Source organism: Schistocerca gregaria, chromosome 4, assembly GCF_023897955.1.
Source record: "Schistocerca gregaria isolate iqSchGreg1 chromosome 4, iqSchGreg1.2, whole genome shotgun sequence".
NCBI lineage: Eukaryota > Metazoa > Arthropoda > Insecta > Orthoptera > Acrididae > Schistocerca > Schistocerca gregaria.
The window spans coordinates 332,111,370-332,132,080 of NC_064923.1; positions in this window are offsets into that span (position 1 = coordinate 332,111,370).

A 20,711-nucleotide genomic window follows, 5' to 3' on the forward strand; every position below is an offset into this window, starting at 1 on the left:
ATTCAGAGTATTTTATAAGATATTGCACAGTGTACTGTATTTTTTAGTACAAGGTGTGCTAAATTAAACTGGTCAGGATAGTATTTTACGCACACTAATACAGACAAAAAAAACTGAACATCAACCGCACCCGGGGTAGATGATGTATGTTGGGTTAATATCTGAACGTCTATGTAATACACTGGTGTGCGAAACTGGCGACAGAAGTAAAGTTTCACATGACGTGTCACTGCCGAGTAACATACCACGATGGAACGTGGACCATACAAGAAAGAACATAAAAGGTAACCGAAAGAAATAAGTAACGAGAAGAGCAGAAATAACACTTCTTTTCAAGACAATAGTTACACTGAAGTCTCCGCGATTTGTGTTTGTCTCCTGGACAGGATTGCCTGTTACGCCCAACGTAAGTCTCACCAAGCACATGTGGGATGCGTTGGAGAGGTGTATTGCACCACTTTCATAAACACTATCGACTGTCCGAAAATGATCAAGGACGCTGGTGGAGGAACGAAACGTCCACCACAATCAGACCTTAGCAACCTTGTGACCAGCACAGCAGCACGCTGCACGACATGCATTTCCGTCCGTGGTGACCAGCCTTTGGTCCAGTGAATTATGATTAATCGCGGTGAGTCCAGTGTAAATACTGTCTTCGAATAAAGGCGTCATTTCAGTTCGTCTCATTACATATTCCTTTTACCTTTAGTACCGTACTGTAGCAGTTCTTTCTGTGCATGGTCCAACTTTCACCGAGCTACGTTACTTGGCAGTCACACATCATGCTTAAGGTACCTTTATCCTTAAGGTCTGCACAGCAGGTGGGCGTGTGCGTTGAACCGTAGATATAGGCGGGTCTACTTCCGTTTCAATGCTGTGTCGTCGAGCCAACGCGGAGGCCGAGCGTGAACGGTCTGTTTGTGATGTGCAGGCGGAATGTCGGTCATATCAAGCTGTGTGTTCCAGCACTCTCTCGATCTACATCTACATCTACATGACTACTCTGCAATTCACATTTAAGTGCTTGGCAGAGGGTTCATCGAACCACAATCATACTATATCTCTACTATTCCACTCCCGAACAGCGAGCGGCAAAAACGAACACCTAAACCTTTCTGTTCGAGCTCTGACTTCTCTTATTTTATTTTGATGATCATTCCTACCTATGTAGGTTGGGCTCAACAAAATATTTTCGCATTCGGAAGAGAAAGTTGGTGACTGAAATTTCGTAAAAAGGTCTCGCCGCGACGAAAAACGTCTATGCTGTAATGACTTCCATCCCAACTCGTGTATCATATCTGCCACACTCTCTCCCCTATAACGCGATAATACAAAACGAGCTGCCCTTCTTTGCACCCTCTCCATGTCCTCCGTCAATCCTACCTGGTAAGGATCCCACACTACGCAGCAATATTCTAACAGAGGACGAACGAGTGTAGTGTAAGCTGTCTCTTTAGTGGACTTGTTGCATCTTCTAAGTGTCCTGCCAATGAAACGCAACCTTTGGCTCGCCTTCCCGACAATATTATCTATGTGGTCCTTCCAACTGAAGTTGTTCGTAATTTTAACACCCAGGTACTTAGTTGAATTGACAGCCTTGAGAATTGTACTATTTATCGAGTAATCGAATTCCAACGGATTTCTTTTGGAACTCATGTGGATCATCTCACACTTTTCGTTATTTAGCGTCAACTGCCACCTGACACGCCATACAGCAATCTTTTCTAAATCGCTTTGCAGCTGATACTGGTCTTCGGATGACCTTACTAGACGGTAAATTACAGCATCATCTGCGAACAGTCTAAGAGAACTGTTCAGATTGTCACCCAGGTCATTTATATAGATCAGGAACAGTAGAGGTCCCAGGACGCTTCCCTGGGGAACACCTGATATCACTTCAGTTTTACTCGATGATTTGCTGTCTATTACTACGAACTGCGACCTTCGTGACAGGAAATCACGAATCCAGTCGCACAACTGAGACGATACCCCATAGCTCCGCAGCTTGATTAGAAGTCGCTTGTGAGGAACGGTGAGATCCTCTTCCATCCACTGTTCCCTCACACGCACCATTATCGCAAAAACATACCACGCACGAGCCGAAAAGTCATGTTGTCACAAACCCTTTTCGGGAGGCCGATTGTTCTAATTGGTGGCTGACCGAGAAGGCGCCCTGTCTAACCAAGAAGGCACTCACTCTGTGATATTATTTCTTTTGACGAGGCCAGTTAACGCGCGTTTTCACGCTTACGCTTCGTTTAACACCCTCCATTAACTGCGATTTCGCATATAATTACCCTTGTCACTCACAGTTGAGAAGAGGTTGCGGGATCTCCTGCTTACTTAGTGTAAATACACTAGATTTTCCTCTCGATTTGTGATGTTGCATTTGGCACACATCCAGATGATAGCTGATAGTACCAACAAATCAAATCATAGACATTCGTAAACGATGTGTTCCTCCTATGTATGATGGAATTGAGAGTGGTATACAGTAATTGGATTATATTAACAATTTTTAAGTTACCTTTTACTGTGAAAGGAATGTGGCACGACCTTATTCCTGTTTGTGTTCAGATGCTTATTTATTCACCCCTCACGGAAGTGACTATGATCGTTTGTACGTAAATCTCTTACACAGTACTCCTTTTATTTTTCTGAGGCCTCACTGCCTAGAATTTGTGCACATTACCAAGAAGGAAGCAGTTGCCGTAGTGCTAGTAACGGTGGAAGCAAATATGTACTGTGCTAACCCACTTACTTCACAGTCTCAACGTATTATATTTTTCTTAAGGGGTAGACCAGAGTGACGCTCAGTTTTGGATCCGATATTGATGATTTTTTTCAATAAAATACCAAACAAATTACAAAACTGAGTGTAGACCTTCATTGCACGCCCTTAAGATTGTATTATGTATTTTTTATTATAAAACTAAGAGGACACTACACTACATCTACGAAAGGCCTTCGCTGAATGCGAAGGCGGTTCGTGGAAGATCTGAACGCCACAATTTTGAGCCTACAAAAATATTTGGGAAACTTCTTTGGAACTTATGATACCGTCTAACATAGTATACAGTGATATTTAAAGCAAATGTTCTTTAACAAAATGGCGGCACTCTGAAACAGAAGTCAAGTGTTTCGACAAACATGTTATAAAAACACCCACCAAAAATCTAAAATAAAATATATTGCAAAAATTATATGTACCAGTGTAGTGAAAACGCCGACTCACGACATACATAAAGCTACAATGTAACTGCATACGTATTTCGTGAGTTATAGCTCACGACAACTTGAAAAATTTCATTTTGAAAAAACAAGCCTTTAAAGTTTCAACTTGAATTTCTTTTTTTTTTATTGAAACTAAACAAACATTTAATAGCACCGTACAGTTGGCCTTTTCTCGCAGATTTCGAAACACTATCATTCTGACTAAATTGTTTCCACTTACCAAACGAAGTGGTTTTTGCACGATGAGGATTACTTTTCCAAAGTTTTCTTTCCCTTTAAATACGTTAGTTTGTCACTGCCAAGCACTTACGGTTTAGTTCACATTAATGAGAAGCGCAACAAGTTAAGCAGGTGCGAGAGAAGCCCATGCTTTCTGACTGTTTACTATAAACGAATCATGTAACGAAGAGAAATGTTGTTGAGAATGGTATTTTGGTTGAGACCAACGCCCTTTGTGGCACCACCCGAAACTAACAGGACACGTAATCCGACAGTATTACACTGCATTCGAGCGCTCGCATGCAGCCGGCCGTTGTAGCCGAGCGGTTGTAAGCGCTTCAGTCTGGAACCTCGCGACCGCTACGGTCTCAGGTTCGAATCCTGCCTCGAACATGGGTGTGTGTGATGTCCTTAGCTTAGTTAGTTTAAGTAGTTCTAAGTTCTATGGTATTGATAACCTCAGATGTTAAGTCCCATAGTGTTCAGAGCCATTTTGCTCGCTTGCGCCACTCTCCATGGAAGAAATTGCGATTTTAACATACTGTATCATTTATGACACCCTCTCTATATGAATAAATCTTAAAAATAGACTCTCTAAGGAACATTTTAGATAATAAAAACATTAAGCTAGTAAAATTTCTACTCTGGTCTACTATAGCGAACCGTTCTATCAGGGTCTATTAATGGAAATACAATCTAAGACTACTGTGCAATGATATTATTCAGAAATACGAAGATGCCTACTTAGTCAAAATCCCTAGCCGCACAAAATCCTTCCTTGGACTCATATCTCTTTTCACGTTACTATTTTGTCCGTTTCATTAGCATCTGCGCATATTAATAGCTCGGACGCCGGTATCAAAACTCCGCAGAATATTGTCATCATCTTGGCCAATTCCCTAATTTTGAAACTCATGGAGATAAACTTTATAGCAATGGCTAAAAACAATTATGAAATAATTCTTTCATCCAGTTTATTTGAAGGTGGTGCTATTGCTCTAAGTACAAAATGTGTGTGAATTCCTAAGGAACCAAACCGCTGCGGTCATCGGTACCTCGACTTACACACTACTTAAAGTAAATAATGCTAAGAACAACACACACACCCATGCGCGAAGGAGGACTCGAACCTCCGGCGGGAGAGACTGGGCAATCCGTGACGTGGCGCCTGAAACCACGCACCCACTCCGCACGACGGTATAAGTACACCTCGGTTTTCGGGAGCGCAGCTCCTCTAACATTAAGCCAGTATCCGCTCTAGATTCTACGTACACATGAACAAATTACTCTGCCACCACGCCTTTCAAGTAATCGCCGTCGTCAAGTGCTAATTATGGAGCCTTGCACGTGCACTACGGAAACATCCTTTCGCCGACACGAACGAAGGCTGCTGTAGCTTTCACTTCGACGAGTAATTTAAATTTTTTTTCCCCTTCTGGTGTTTCTCTGCGAGCTCCGAACTCGCAAATTCCCGTCTGGTGCGTTTCATAACGCTGCTGATGACTGAGCAGTCCTTATGCAACCGTGAACTCATATCTCCAGATCCGCGAATCAACTGTAGCGTCACCACATACCAAATTACCGTACTTCAGCATGAGCAAGTCGTGTTTCTCTGTTGAGTTTCCTACCACCACGCAATTCCTAATGCAATGCCAGAGTGAGATAAGACCATTTGTAAATTTATCTTACTTTTCTGTGTTTTTTTCTGATATTGACAGTTCTTCGCCGGACCATCTGTGTGCCTATCTTCTGCCCGCACCTCTTAACGTCGAGATCGTTCGCTAACGACAGAAGAAGATGAGGTAGATGCTGATACGATCTGTTGCCCTGTTTACCGGCTCTTAATCTGATACAACGTTCAGTTTCGGTTCCACATTAATACAGCTAAAAAGGTGTATAAAAAGTTACGCAATTTACAGACTTATGATACAGTTGGCTTTTGTCAATTATAATGACGACAGGAAACGTATGCGACGACTGAAATAATAATTGCCAAATGCGGGATAGTTGACTTCTCACCGGCTCTGCAACCTTTAAAGTACATAGCACTAGAAATTACAAAAAGGTTTCCGGCTGCACACTAAGGCAATGATCTCATTCTTCTGGACCACATTTTGCCTACTCACGAGATCGCTGGTTCCAAGTTTTTCAACAACCGAATATGAGCAGGAATGAGAGGAAAGGATTAAAAAGTACGAACAAAAGCGAACGAAAACTGTTTTTCATGCACGAAAATAAATGAAAAATAAAAGAAGTTTTTTGTGCAACGAAATAATTACATCAAAACTAAAAGAAATCTTTTTGCAGAGTGAAATGTTTGTTAAACGACAGATAACTACACTTCACATGCTATAGTGGCCGTAATAGCGAAATTCCTAAACAAAGTATGCTGATAATACACGTTGTGATATGATTCTCACGGATTAACTAGTATTATCATTCAAATATCATAAGCGAGAGCTAGGTGGGTTTATGTTACCCGTTACTCTAGAGTAAAAGCCCTTTGGTTGTCTATCACACATTTTCGCATATTCTTATGTCATTCTCTTCCAACAAAAACATTTAGTCTGGAATTTCCTACTGCTTTTATACCAACTACTTTACTTAAATTTAGTCTCTCACTTGTCATCTTATGGTCGAAATTTTACCTTTGGTATCCTTCCTGCAAACTCAGTGTGGAAAAGAGTTTTTACAAACAAGCCGCATCGAACCCATAATGCAAGAGTCCTGCGCCACTCGGTTGGAGACACTAGTTCGGAAGTCTATTGAAGTAATTCAACGATCGTAATTGAAACACGACATGACAGTTTAATTAATACGAATACCGTCAGAGTTGTGCATATCAAATACTTTATTTCACTTCTATTTTGGTAATTGTACGTTACATTTTATTTCTCTTTTTTTATTATCTCTATCCTAGGAACCATGTTTAATTTACCGTCAGAGTTGTGCCTACATCAAATATTCTGTTTCACATTTATTTTGGAAATTCTACGCTACGTTTTGTTTCTCCATGTTTTTAATGTTTTTATCATATGAACAAAGTTTAATTAACATGTTAGCCGTGCGGGACTAGCCGAGCGGTCTATGACGCTGCAGTCATGGACTGTGCAGCTGGTCCCGGCGGAGGTTCGAGTCCTCCCTCGGGAAAGGGTGTGTGTGTTTGTCCTTAGGATAATTTAGGTTAAGTAGTGTGTAGGGACTGATTACCTTAGCAGTTAAGTCCCATATTATTTCACACTCATTTGAACAGTTTGAAGAATTAACATCTTATAAACATTATTTGCATGTGTACAGAAACTTCACTCTACGGCGAATACCATAGTATCTTGAGAGCTTTGCACATATTCTGGATGCGAAATAATTTGGGTCAAGGTAAGTCTTTTAAGGTTGAACGAACACGGTCGTCGAATGCTTTTATAGTATCTGTTTCAGGAGTAGTAATAGCGGAACATTTGAGAGGAAAGGCGGAGAGTATTTCCCACAACTTTCCTGGTCGTGTTATTGTATCAAGTTGGGATTTCAACTTACTATCGGTAGACAGGGGGAAATAAAGTGATTAAGGCTGGTACTGTGGGCAGGGAATCGTATTGAGATGTTCTAAGTGCTTTATTCGAAAATTACGTTCAGCAGGTAATGATAGAACTGACCAATTTAACTACAACGTTCTATCTCCTGGTGACCAACAGGACCGAACTGTATAATCACCATGTATGTATTGTCAATGACAAATAATTGCAGCCGGCACTTGTGGGCAAGCGGTTCTAGGCGCTTGAGTCTGGAACCGCGCGACCGCTACGGTTCTAGGGGACTGGTGACCTCTGATGTTAAGTCCCATAGTGCTCAGACCATTTGAACCACTTTGTTCTACACCGTGTAAAACAGAGAACAGTGATCCTGAGGCAGCTACAATACCACTGAATACGGCTGTAAATATGAATATACGACGGCGTGCTGAAAAGTAGTGCCTCCGAATTTTTGATGAACCAGAACCATAGTCTGTTTATGTTTAGAAGTGATAAATAAATATATTGCCCAAAATGTATTATTTAATTTAATTCTTCGTCCTAATAAGGAGATATCAGCAAAAATCTAGAAAAGGCCGTGAATCTGAAACTCTAGAGTAGGCAACGAGGGGAATTTTGAAAGGTCAGTGCAGCCATAAAAATCACTGACTTCTTCTATACTACTGTCCACCAAAATCGCAACACCATGTAGGCGACACTCAGCGAAAGTCTAATTTTATGTAGTTTTAGCTGAGGTTGAAAACACCGCTTCAGTTGTAAATCACTTTATTTTCACACGAGCAGTTTCGGACTGTTATAAGCCCATCCTCAGGTGTCGTAACAGCTACGACACCTGAGGATGGGCTTACAACAGTCCGAAACTGCTCGTGTGGAAATAAAGTGATTTACAACTGAAGCGGTATTTTCAGCATGTGCTATAACGTTCAGCTGCAGATGTTCTTCCAACAGGATTGTTATATAGTTTTACCTCACTGTGCAGTCACATTAATGTGACCACCTGCCATAACCCTGAATACCACATTATGGCTCACGGACCGCTGTGAAACATCCAGGAAGAGAGTTAATGAGCGCTAGAAGGTACAGACAGGGGTGTAGAGCCAGGCTGACTCTAATGCCGAGGCCAGCTACATTGCTCGACTGAGGCTCCATGGCGGGAACAGCCCTATCGATGTTGTCTCACAAATTCTCTTCAAGGTTTAAATTCGAGGGTTCTGGCGGGCACAGAAATACATTAAACTGCTCCTGATGCTGCACGAACCACGAACGTACACCGCGAGCTTTGCATTGTCGTGCTGGTAGATGACATCATGCCGAGAAACAAAACTGCATGGACAGGTGGAATAGATCCCTAAGGATACATGCTTTCTTGTGTTGATCCACTGTGCCTTACGGGATGACGCAAACATTCCTCACACTTAATGCTCCTCCTCCGACGTTTCACGCTGTGCACGCCAACAGCCACCTCTCCGATGGAGCATAAAACGTGATTCATCTGAAAAGTGTATCTATTGACTTTTAGTGGACTTCCAGTTGCGGTAGAAGAGTGTAAATTCCAGCCTTGGTTGCCCAAGGCTTCTGCTACAGAAACCCGTACATAAACTTACCAGTTTCGGAAATGCTCCCATCGCTGGACTGAAATCGAATGATCGTGCTCCTCTGGGAGTCAGATAAATCGCCTCGCTTCCGCTTTACAAGACTGCACTGTTTTCGGCGTGCCCCCGACGTGCTTTATATCCCCTCCATTGCTAGAGCTGCCACCTGACTTCCGTGAGTGGTTATTACCCGTTGGTTCCGAAGATAGGCGGTGGTCACACTAATGTGACTGGACCGAGTATATGCTTCAATACAGAGTTGGTAAGCGTTTCAGTGTAGCTACACAAAGCCATACACGTTCTGTGTATACAGGATGTTACAAAAAGGTACGGCCAAACTTTCAGGAAACATTCCTCACACACAAAGAAAGAAAATATGTTATGTGGACACGTGTCCGGAAACGCTTACTTTCCATGTTAGAGTTCATTTTATTACTTATCCTCAAATCACATTAATCTTGGAATGGAAACACACACAACAGAACGTACCAGCGAGACTTCAAACACTTTGTTACAGGAAATATTCAAAATGTCCTCCGTTAGCGAGGATACATGCATCCACACTGTCGCATGGAATCCCTGATGCGCTGATGCAGCCCTGGAGAATGGCGTATTGTATCACAGCCGTCCACAATACGAGCACGAACAGTCTCTACATTTGGTACCGAGGTTGCGTAGACAAGAGCTTTCAAATGCCCCCATAAATGAAAGTCAAGAGGGTTGGGGGCAGGAGAGCGTGGAGGCCATGGAATTGGTCCGCCTCTACCAATCCATCGGTCACCGAATCTGTTGTTGAGAAGCGTACGAACACTTAAACTGAAATGTCCAGGAGCTCCATCGTGCATGAACCACATGTTGTGTCGTACTTGTAAAGGGACATGTTCTAGCAGCACAGGTAGAGTATCTTGTATGAAATCATGATAACGTGCTCCATTGAGCGAAACTAAAATGACCTCTAACATGGAAATTAAGCGTTTCCGGACACTTGTCCACATAACATCTTTTCTTTATTTGTGTGTGAGGAATGTTTCCTGAAAGTCTGGCCGTACATTTTTGTAACACCCTGTATAAGGAAGATTATGCAGGAAGTTTGTCGTTAAGAAATCCTATTACAATGTCGGGTGTTTATGTTTCCTATAAGAAGGAGAAACGTGGCCAACCACGTGTCTGAATCAGACACCGGCGGATCGTGGCCTCTAATGCCTGTCTTTACACAATATTGTTGCTCACGTTGATCAGGAGGGCCACACTCAATACCATGCAGGATTCTAATGGATTCACGGGGAGTGGCGCCTGAGGGGAAAGTCATATTGCTCGTTTGCATTTATCAAATACGTTAAGTAAATTGAGTTAAGAATTTGCTTGTTTGCGGGGAGAAAAGTTTCCACTAGGACAATGTGACTACATGTGGAGTACTATTTACATCCAGTACATGTTCAAATGTCTTATGGGACTCAATTTCTAAGATCATCAGTCCCTAAGCTTACACACTACTTAACCTAAATTATCGTAACGACAAACACACACACCCATGGCCGAGGGACGACTCGAAACTCCGCCGGGACCAGCCGCACAGTCCACGACTGCAGCGCCTAAGACCGCTCAGTTAATCCCGCACGGCACTTCCAGTACTGTGAAAACTACAGTGCCTTACCTTGTTGCAGCTGTAGACAGAAATTTCTGACAATCTGTGGAGGCTCTGAAGTGAATGAACTATACCACATTGAATTCATCGTTGCCATACGAGCCCAACACCTGGTATGGCTCCAGTTGTGTGCACAACAGAATCAGGTCTCGTTTGCATAGCCGCTAATTTGGACAGCAGAGGCTACATTTCCAACACGTTAAGAGTGATGGCTGTGCCCCATCATTGCAGTATCCAACAAATTATCTTCCAACAAAATAACACAAGACCACATATTGCTCATACTGTGCTCATATCTAGATACAGAGGGTGGTTCGCAGTTGCCTCGACCAAAATATTCTCTAGATCTCTCGAGCACTGAGGATATCTGCTCAAGGATTGCCTTGAGACTGCCATAACACCACTCAGCAGCCGCTATCATTGATGAAATTTTACGCACAGTTGAATTATCATGCAATGACGTACCCATAACTGTCATTTTCTCTCAGCAGGACTCGGTGCCGAGTCGGGTTGGAGCCACAGTTGCCGCCAGAGGTGAGTTTTTGCTAGTATACCTTTAGAGTCATATATCCTCTGCCATAGGTTTTGCTTTGCAACAATTTATCGTACTTAACGCTGAGTGCATCTGAGTACATGAAGCACTTCGTAGACAACAAATCAATAATTATTTTTAAATTTTACCAACACAGATACTGTCAGTCCAAAGAACCACTACGAGTGCTTCAAAATGCTTTAACATTAAGTGCTCAGCACTGTGAAATGTTGTGTTCTATCTTCTTCACTATGATTAATTTGTTTTTATGTTGTAATACAAATGCAGGGCATATGAAGACAACGAATTCAGAGATTAATGAGACTTTCGTACTCGCTTTGGTGGACAGCTTTCAGTTCCTATCACGCGGTTGTTATATGAACCTTCTTTTCGAAACAGTAGCGAGCGTCACGCACTGTCTCACACTGGAATTGCAGGAGAGGGAAAGATCAACAATTTGTTCGAAAGAGATTTAAAATAATTGCACCCTCTTGATGGGCCAACGTTAAAAAGAGCTACAGTTACACATAACATAATGGAAGAAAAGTACTCAACAGCAATGGTCGGAAGAGTTGATGCCAATATACACCTGGATCAGTACACGAAAATTATCAGCTGTACCGTCGACCCACAGCACAGTTAATACAGTGGTAAGGGACGTTAGTCTGCGTGGAAGCTCTTACCACACAAAACCGTAGACAACCCACAAATATTGACCTGAATCAAACCAGAAGAAACAGACTGGATGAACGACAAGGTAGGTATTTGGCACCAAACGTAAGTTCTATTAAACATGTTACATTGTTCCTGTATTACTATAACGAGTAGCACATATCGTACTACCAGAATGAAGTGAAGATGTACTGTTTTATGTTTTACTACCACTCTAGCGTGCTTTTACTCGTCTTAAGAACTTGACAGATATATCGCCATCCAGTTGGGTTAATATTCCTGTCAAAGAAGTACTTCTTGATCTGTTTTAAAAGATGCTTTCGTCAATTCGATTATCAGCTCAATTGCTCAATTGTATTTTGTAATATCCCCACCTTAGCATGAATTTTTACTTTCCTTTTAATCCGGCAGATAGAGAAACATTAATCATGGCAAATATTATTCTTTGAATCTGAATTAATTTCTAGCTGTGTCTTGATTACTATGTCTACTGTGTCTCTTATCCCTTTGAAGAGCGAATTTCCAGTCTCCTCTACTGTGAAAATCTAAGAATCCCTGTAATAATGACGCTTTTGTTCACTGGGGAAAATACAGTTATGTTACAAAATTAGAAGTAAGGTCAGCGTTGGCCGTTATTTATCACATGGTCGTTGGAGTCGCCAGTCAATATAGTTATGTTAAGTAAACAAAACAGACAACTTTTATTTCAAATTTCAGTAGCAGCCCGTCGAAAGCCGATCTCTTCTTCATGTCCTCCACGCCCAAATGTCAAGGTTGCACCGTGCTTCCTCGATGTTGTTATCATTAAGGTGTAAAAACACAAGACCAAATTCTGAAAGGAAGGGAAGTAAATTGGTTGTGTTTGTTTCAAAGGAGCCATTCTAAAATTTGGCTTACGAGCTTTTGGTATGCTATGGAAGACCTAAATCTGGATAGCTGAACTGGATTTTGAATCGCCGTCCTCCTGAATCGGAGCACAGTGTCTTACCAAAGCGCCTTACACTCGGTGGTACAGTTAGGGAGAAGTGAAATGATCTTACGACATTATCGGTCGGGCGGCTCCGTCTGTAGTTGTTCTACCGCCCATTGCAAGTCTGTTTGTCTATGCCTCGTCCTTAGGCGACGTGAGCCAGGACGAAGAATTGAGTAAATGATAATTAGGACAACACACGCCCTGTTCTCGCGCGAAGGTAACCTCCAACCCGCCCGGAAATCGAATCGGGACCCCGCGATCTACAGGCACCGACCATAACCATTTTCTTATCCTTTTCATTTGCTTCGTAATTGTTCTAACCGTTTGGTCTGGGTGGACGTCACATGACACACCTTCAAGTCTATCGTTGAATACTTCACTCAGCTTTTGTTAATACAAAGGGCAGCCAGCCCTCTGACCGAACACGCTGAGTTACATCGGTGGCGAGCCACTTAAACCACGAGCTGCGGACACAGGTTGGGTAATTCTTCGGGTTACACGTCAATAGCTATTGTAAGGAGCTACTGCATTTCCTTCACGAAAGCTTATTCAGAAGAGGGCTGACGGCAGTAAGCATTATGATGTAAAATTAATGAAAATCCGCTCCTCAAAGTCATCGTAAGCACAATATTATACGACACATGAGGCAAAAAAGACCAGGCGTGGGGTCTTGGAAGTATGATAGGATGGACAGGACGAGGGAGATTAGCATGTACATGGAGGAAAGAGAGAGAGAGAGAGAGAGAGAGAGAGAGAGAGAGAGAGAGAGAGAGAGAGAGAGAGAGAGAGTACCTATGATTATTCCCTTCGATTTCCTGTCTTACAAATCATTTCACGTACCCGTAAATCGATTGTCGTCGAATGCGCCGATATATCCATACCGAAGGAAATATTTTATTTGCTGGTTCGTTGATAACCGTTACGTCACCCGCCTATTGTGGTAGCTGGATTAGCGACTAACTTTGTCGCTTAACCGTTGTGAGCCGAATTAGCGGAACTGAACTAATTAATTATGACGTCATCATCGGTTATCAGCTACGGGTAGCTTCTGATCCTAATGCCCGATAGCAGTCCCTTGATATCTGATACCCGATAACATGGCGCAAATTTGCAAGGCAAATGCCGCGCCCTCTGTTCAGAAGGTTACTCGGCTTCGGTGGGATCGCTTCCTGTGATACTTGACACTGATTGCAGTGCTATCAGGTAGCGAAGCGTTTCAGAACGAAGTAGATTCATTGGAAAATTAAGCCACCGACATAGCACGTTGACTATGAGGACAGACAACACAAAGCACGTTGTCATATTTTAACCGGCATATCTAAAGTAGCAACAAAGCTCAAACAATTAATGAAAGTTTTCTTTGTTGTATCATAGGAACCTGACGACTCGAATCTCGTTTCAGAAGGTGAATGTGTTGTTCTTCCTTTATTTTAAATGTAGGTCTAGAAATTTTATTTCTGGTCAGCACTGTGCACTCTAGACGGCACACAATGCTTTTCTGTTTACTGAAATTTACTTTTCTCCTTCATGCAGTGTCCTCTGTAATTTACGATAAATGTTCCGCTGTTTCTTGGCCCAAATGATATGAATTCAGTGTCATGAAATGAAAAGAACAACAGGGACGAAAACACTGAAGATGCAATAATAAGAAATTATACAGTTTATATCGATTTTGAAATGCTGAACTTCGCATTGTTACGAGTGTACACGACAAGTGAATATCCGCACCATACCGAGTCTTTGGCTTACAGTGTGCAACCATAACTTTGAACAGTGATTTCACCAAGTTCAGAGATTTGGAGGTCTGTACACACATGCAACATTATTTCTCCCTTCTTCAACCATCTGGACCGCCAACACGCTCAAGTTCGTCAATCCTGGACGAACCCTAATGTGGTGTGTAAAACAAGATCGGTTTGATGGTCCAGGTGTTATAGTGTGGGTGTCACAGTGTTGCATGCTCACACTGACCTCTGAATCTTTGAACACGGTACACTCACCAGTCAATGTTATCGTTATACCATACCCTTTCCCCATGTGCGTCTTTTCAGGGGTGCATTCGGTCCAGACTTCATGCTGCAGCCATGGACTGTGTGGCTGATCCCGGCGGAGGTTCGACTCCTCCCTCGGGCATGTGTGTGTGTGTGTGTGTGTGTGTGTGTGTGTGTGTGTGTGTGTGTGTGTTTGTCCTTAGGATAATTTAGGTTAAGTATTGTGTAAGCTTAGGGACTGATGACCTTAGCAGTAAAAAAATATTGTTCAAATGGCTCTGAGCACTATGGGACTCAACTGCTGTGGTCATCAGTCCCCTAGAACTTAGAACTAGTTAAACCTAACTAACCTAAGGACATCACACACATCTATGCAGTCGCACGGTTCCGGACTGCGCACCTAGAACCGCGAGACCACCGCGGCCGGCCCTTAGCAGTTAAGTCCCATAAGATTCCACACACATTTCAACATTTTTTTCATGCTTCTAAAGGCATTAAGAAAGTGGTAGGGGAAAAGAAATTTCACTCAGATGGCTAAGGGAAGGAAACACCACTTCAACGGGAGTCAAAATAAAACAACATCAATGACGAAATGTCTGTCTAACCGCCTGCTTCAACCTACTCTGTCAACTGAAAAAAAGGCGTATTTCCCAAACGCGTGAAAAGGTTTTACCAAATACGTTCATTCTGAATTATAGTGAGACTTTCATGATCATGCTTGGAACAGAAGGCCTCTTGTTTCTACTGTCAGAACATTTGACTAATGCTCTGTGTGTTAATTATTTGTCACAGACAGTTTTAGTCTCTGAGCAAGTCGACGTCACCACACCAGTGTCTCTTGTAACGGGTGATGTAACTAGGGGAAAGGTTTTAGTGAAATAAATGCGTTTTGGAGTGATGTAGATATGGCTGAATTTTGAGGTAGAAGCGTTCGCTCATCACCAGATGGCTCAAAAATGGTTCAAATGGCTTTGAGCACTATGAGAATTAACTTCCGAGGTCATAAGTCCCCTAGAACTTAGAACTACTTAAACCTAACTAACCTAAGGACATCACACACATCCATGCCCGAAGCAGGATTCGAACCTGCAACCGTAGCGGTTTCGCAGTTCCAGACTGTAGCGCCTAGAACCGTTCGGCCACCCCGGCCGGCTCATCATCAGAGTCCACTCCAACACCACCACGACACCAGAGGCCACGCTGGGCAGCGAGAGGACCGGACACCACCAGCAGCAGCCTTCGGTTCGAGACAGTGTTGTGCCTCCCGCCATCAGCACTACGTTCCTCACGGGACTTGGTGCCACTGCCCCGCCACCAGCACTGTGTGTCTCAGCGCCAGCCGTCGTCCGACTCCTGCCAGAGGGCAGTGAGTCGAAACCCGCAAACAGCCATCTCAAGGCACTACCGCGGAAGATGCGTGCGGAGCCGAGTGGTCGCCACGGCTCCACTTCACCTAAGCAAGTAGGACGCCGTTGTCGACAAGGCCAACATTTCCAAGAGGCCGCCGGAATGCCACGAGTCTTTCATCAGCATCGCAGGGTATGTGTGCAATGTCAACAGCTAACCATACGTCAGCGCCTGCGATGGACAACATAGCGAGACTTGTTTGCATCACTGAGTTGCGACACGTCATGTATTAGAATTGAATAAAGGCATTCTTAACCGACTTCAGTGTTTAGACTGGGCCCACCAATCTGTCACCACCACCCACTCATCCCCCTGAGTAAAGCACCACTTTCCAAGGGTGTCCAAGTATTCGTCACCACTGCGCTCTCTTCATCAGAAATATAATGATGCATATTCCCTTAATACAGTCAAGTTCATTTGGAGCCCAGATGAAAGTCACATGCCGAAATATGGCACAAAATAACGAAGCCATTAGCTGGGTGATTAGGAATACTATTTGGTACGTAACTGACCTCCCCTTACTGTTGAACATCGATCCTGGTTGGATCCATCTTTCCGTGCAGTACATTTGCGATCACAGAGATGCGGCTTGATCTCTCAGTATCATATAAAATTCTTCGGTCACTCTGAAACATTGGAATTTACATTGGGGTATGAAATTTACATCCGAAAACAATGAATTACTCCTGACGTGACACATCTGGTGACACTTACAAAAATGGTAACCCAGCACAAACAGATAAATCTGAACAAAAATTACTTTAAAGGGCAGAATAGGCCTGAGCTTTAACCCATCCAAATAATTTATCTATAAAACATTGCATTTATATAAGACCGATGTTCCAACGTTAATGGATCTAATAGATGTCCCAGTCGGTGTAACGTGCTATAGGCAATTACGACCAGTGGTTCGCTAACACTAATACAATGATGCGCCAAAGAAACTAGTAAAGGCATGCGTATTCCGATACAGGGATACGTAAACGGGCAGATTACGGCACTGCGATCGGCAACTCCCATATAAGACAGCAAGTGTCTGGAGCAGTTATTAAATCGGTTACCGCTGCTACAACGGCAGGTTATCAAGACATAAGGGAGTTTGAACGTGGTGCTATAGCGGGTGCACGAGCGATGGTACACAGCATCTCAGAGGTACCGATCAAATCTCCGACGTCACTGCGGCCGGAAAATGATCATGCAAGAACGGGACCAACGACGACTGAAGCGGATCGTTCAACGTAACAGAAGTGCAACCCTTCCGCAGACTGCTGCGGATTCAAGAGCTGAGCCATTAACAAGTGTCAGCGAGGGAACCATTCAACGGAACTTAAGGATTTCGGAACCGATGGTCCACTCGTGTACCCTTGTTGACTGCATGCCATAAAGCTCTACGCCTCGCCTGGACCCGTCAACAGCGATGTTGGACTGTTGATGACTGGAAACATGATGCCTGATCGGACGAGTCTCGTTTCGAATTTTATCGACCGGATGGACGTGCATGAATCCATAGACCCTGCATGTCAGCAGGGGACTGTTCAAGCCGGTGAAGGATCTGTAATGTTGTGGGGCGTGTGCAATTGGAGTGATATGGGACCTCTGATACCTTTAGATACGACTCTGCATGTCACACGCACGTAAGCATCATGTCCGGTCACCTGCGTCCAATCATGTCCATTATGTATTCCGACGGACTTCGCAATGCGAGCAGGAGAGTGCGACACCGACACCCCAAATGTCCAGAATTGCAACAGGGTGGCTCCAGGAAGACTCTCCAAACATGCACCTTATTGAGTATATCTGGGATGCCTTGCAAAGTGCTGTTCAGAAGAGATCTCCATCCCCTTGTACTCTGAGGGATTTATGAACAGCCTTGCAGAATTCATGGTGTCTGTTCCCTCTAGCACTGTTTCAGCCATTAGTCTACTCCCTGCGATGTCGTGTTGAGGCACTTCTGCGTGGCAGCGATGGTCCTACACGACATTACCCACGTGTACCAGTTTCTTTGGCTCTTCAGTTAAATGACAAATTATTTGAGAAAAAAGTAATATATTCTTGAGAAAATATGTTAAAACATCGATTTCTTTCAGAGTCAAAATTTTAGACTAGAAGTTATTTTGTGATCTAAGAGCCAATGATATGCAGTGAACTGATTAAAACACATTGGAATGAAACAAGGGCATCATGTGTACATGCTCCTCTATTTCCGGTGCTTCAGCCCTGTAGTAGTTCACATTATGAGTATCTTTACCGTGAGCAGTTCGATTCCAGGGTGGTGTTATCCCTCATTTGCATTTCAGTGACTTTTATTCTGTGGTCTATAGATTCGTTACCATTAAAATATTGGTTGTGCACAGACGGGGAGTTTCACACATTAATGATCCTGATTGGTAGTAGATCAGACGTGTATCAAGTATTCTAAAATCATTTTTATTCGATTTTACTAGTTGGAGTTGGTATTCCTCCTTGTTGTAATCTTGTCGTTCATTACCACATATCCTTACACCAAACACGTCTGTGGTAGGGACCACACAAGGAAATCTGGAATCTACCAACTGAACTGGAGAATTAGCTTCTCCCTGCTCCTGTGCCAAGGAAAATTCCAAGACACTCAGGCGCCAGCAGTGTGTAATACAATTTATGGCTTTTGGCGGCTGTACACCGCTCGCCCATCAAGAAGCAAAACTAAACGGCTATCTTAGTTGCCAACACTTGGACAGCAGCTTGTTTTCCGTAATCTCAATGTTCAGATAGGAATGCCTGCGACAGCGAACGCACAGATGGTGGAGCAGTGTTACGTGTGTTACATATTAGTTGGTAGTAGTATTAATGCCCTTCAGATGAATTGAACGAGTAATGGACGACTATAAAGACTCTGAAGTGTAAAGGGTTTACTTCAACGTGATGCTAAACTAATATTCACGGTTAAAGGAGCACCATTTGTCTTTTATATGAAACAAGGTGACAATATTAGGCTTAAAGTGCTCACATGTAAGGCAAACTTCCATGGTATTTGAAAAACTGCTTAGGTAACGTAAGAAAGTTTTCGGGATATAGACCGTTAACATGAAATTAGACATCATTCACCCTCATAAAACCGGCGAATGCATCATGGTCCGTAGTCCACGACACACCAGCAGTGATGAGGAGCCTCTCTCATAATTGACAACTAAGATACCTCACGCAAGTAAACGCAATTGACAGAGGTTAATAGAAGCTTCATCCCTTCATCCCAGGTGCACCAATCTTGCTCGATGGCATCCCAGATGGAGCCAGTGTGCCACCAAACAACCTATGAGTTGTCAAAAAATTCTGACAGTTCGGGAATGATTGCCTCCTGCATTTTCTTGTTGAAGGTACAGGTCACAACTGCGAATACATTCCATTTAAACGTAATTTTTTTCAAGATTTGGCATGCTCGGAGAAACCTCTTCAGATGCGGATAGTGGCCTCAATGTTTAATTTACAATAGTCGAAAGACAGACCATATCACTAACAGAAATTTCAAAATTGTCAATTCAAGCCAAAATTTACCCAATAAACATACAAGTTTCAGCAAACTCTGCGTATCACTACTTTTTCCTGTATTTCATGATTCCAAACTGTATGTGCTGAAAAGTAGAACAAATGAAATTATTTTTTAATATTTTTTAATATCAAATTACGGCCTTTTATCAACTTAGCATTTAATACCTAGACATCATGCAGGCAATAAAAAAATCCAAAAACTTATAAGAACTTCTAAGCGCGTCACGTAACAATCTTTAAATTTACTCAAACTTTATTTCTCTTCATCTTCCACAACTTAATGATAGAGGAGTTATAACAAAAGTGCAAGAGAGCTACGACGATACTTTCTCTATTAAAGAGGGCCCCAGTGTCTAACAAGTGGACGTAGGATAACGAAACATTTCTAAGGACATGCAGACGAGAAAAAAAAAAAAAAACATTTGTATCCTTCTGGATAGGCGGTGCGTGGGTCTGCTACTGTGAACTGCTTTTGCAATATAGCCCGATAGTGAAGGAAGCGAGTAGGAGCAGGAGAGGTGAAGCACCTCGGTACTGCATGTAACACTTTTAATAGAATAAAAAAGACAAGTAAATATCAAAGGCATACATAACTTGGGCTAGGATGAGCACATAGGTGTGAAGCCGTAGTCCATGTCTAATCCTGTGAAGTTAGGATGGCTGTTCTGTATAATCTTAAAAATAACAAATACTCGTTGCTGTCCAAACTTTAACTTACGTAACTCATACAAAGTCTCAATAACAAGTTAGCCCAAGCGATGTTTCCAGGCCGTCTGCTCTTGATGAAAAGGGCCGAAATCCAGACGGCACTCCTTGAGCTCCACAGCGTCGACCAGAGGGCGCTGTGGCCGGGGTAGTTAGTCTTCTCTCGTAGTGCCAACTTACGAGAGCGTGCATCTAAGTTGTAGCATCTTAACTATCGACGCCACATAAACAATTGCATGAAACACATTTTAATATCCACCTTAGGCGGTAACATCTGTTAATTACGTACGATGTTTACGTTTCAACTAACAAACTTTTCTCAATGAAATGATCATCTGCAGCTGCGACAGCCTGGAACCGCACTAAAGATACCATTTCGTAAATGTTCGTAGTACTTTTAGAACGGAATGTTCAGCTGTCGTGACACAGTTCGTACACTGCTTGATGATCGCACATTGCGTCCGACATTCTCAGCCATGGCGAAAGTAACTTGGTCAACAACTTATGACGCAATTGGACGTCACCCTCTCCCAGGAGCAATTCGCAAATCGCCAGTTAATTTGAACTTTCGAATCGTATTCTTCAACACCGGTGCGGTAACATGAAATCTCCGTATTCCTTCAATACGCCAATAATCGTGAAGATCAGCAGCTCTATTACCGTTTTTCGGTAAAACAGCATTACGAGTA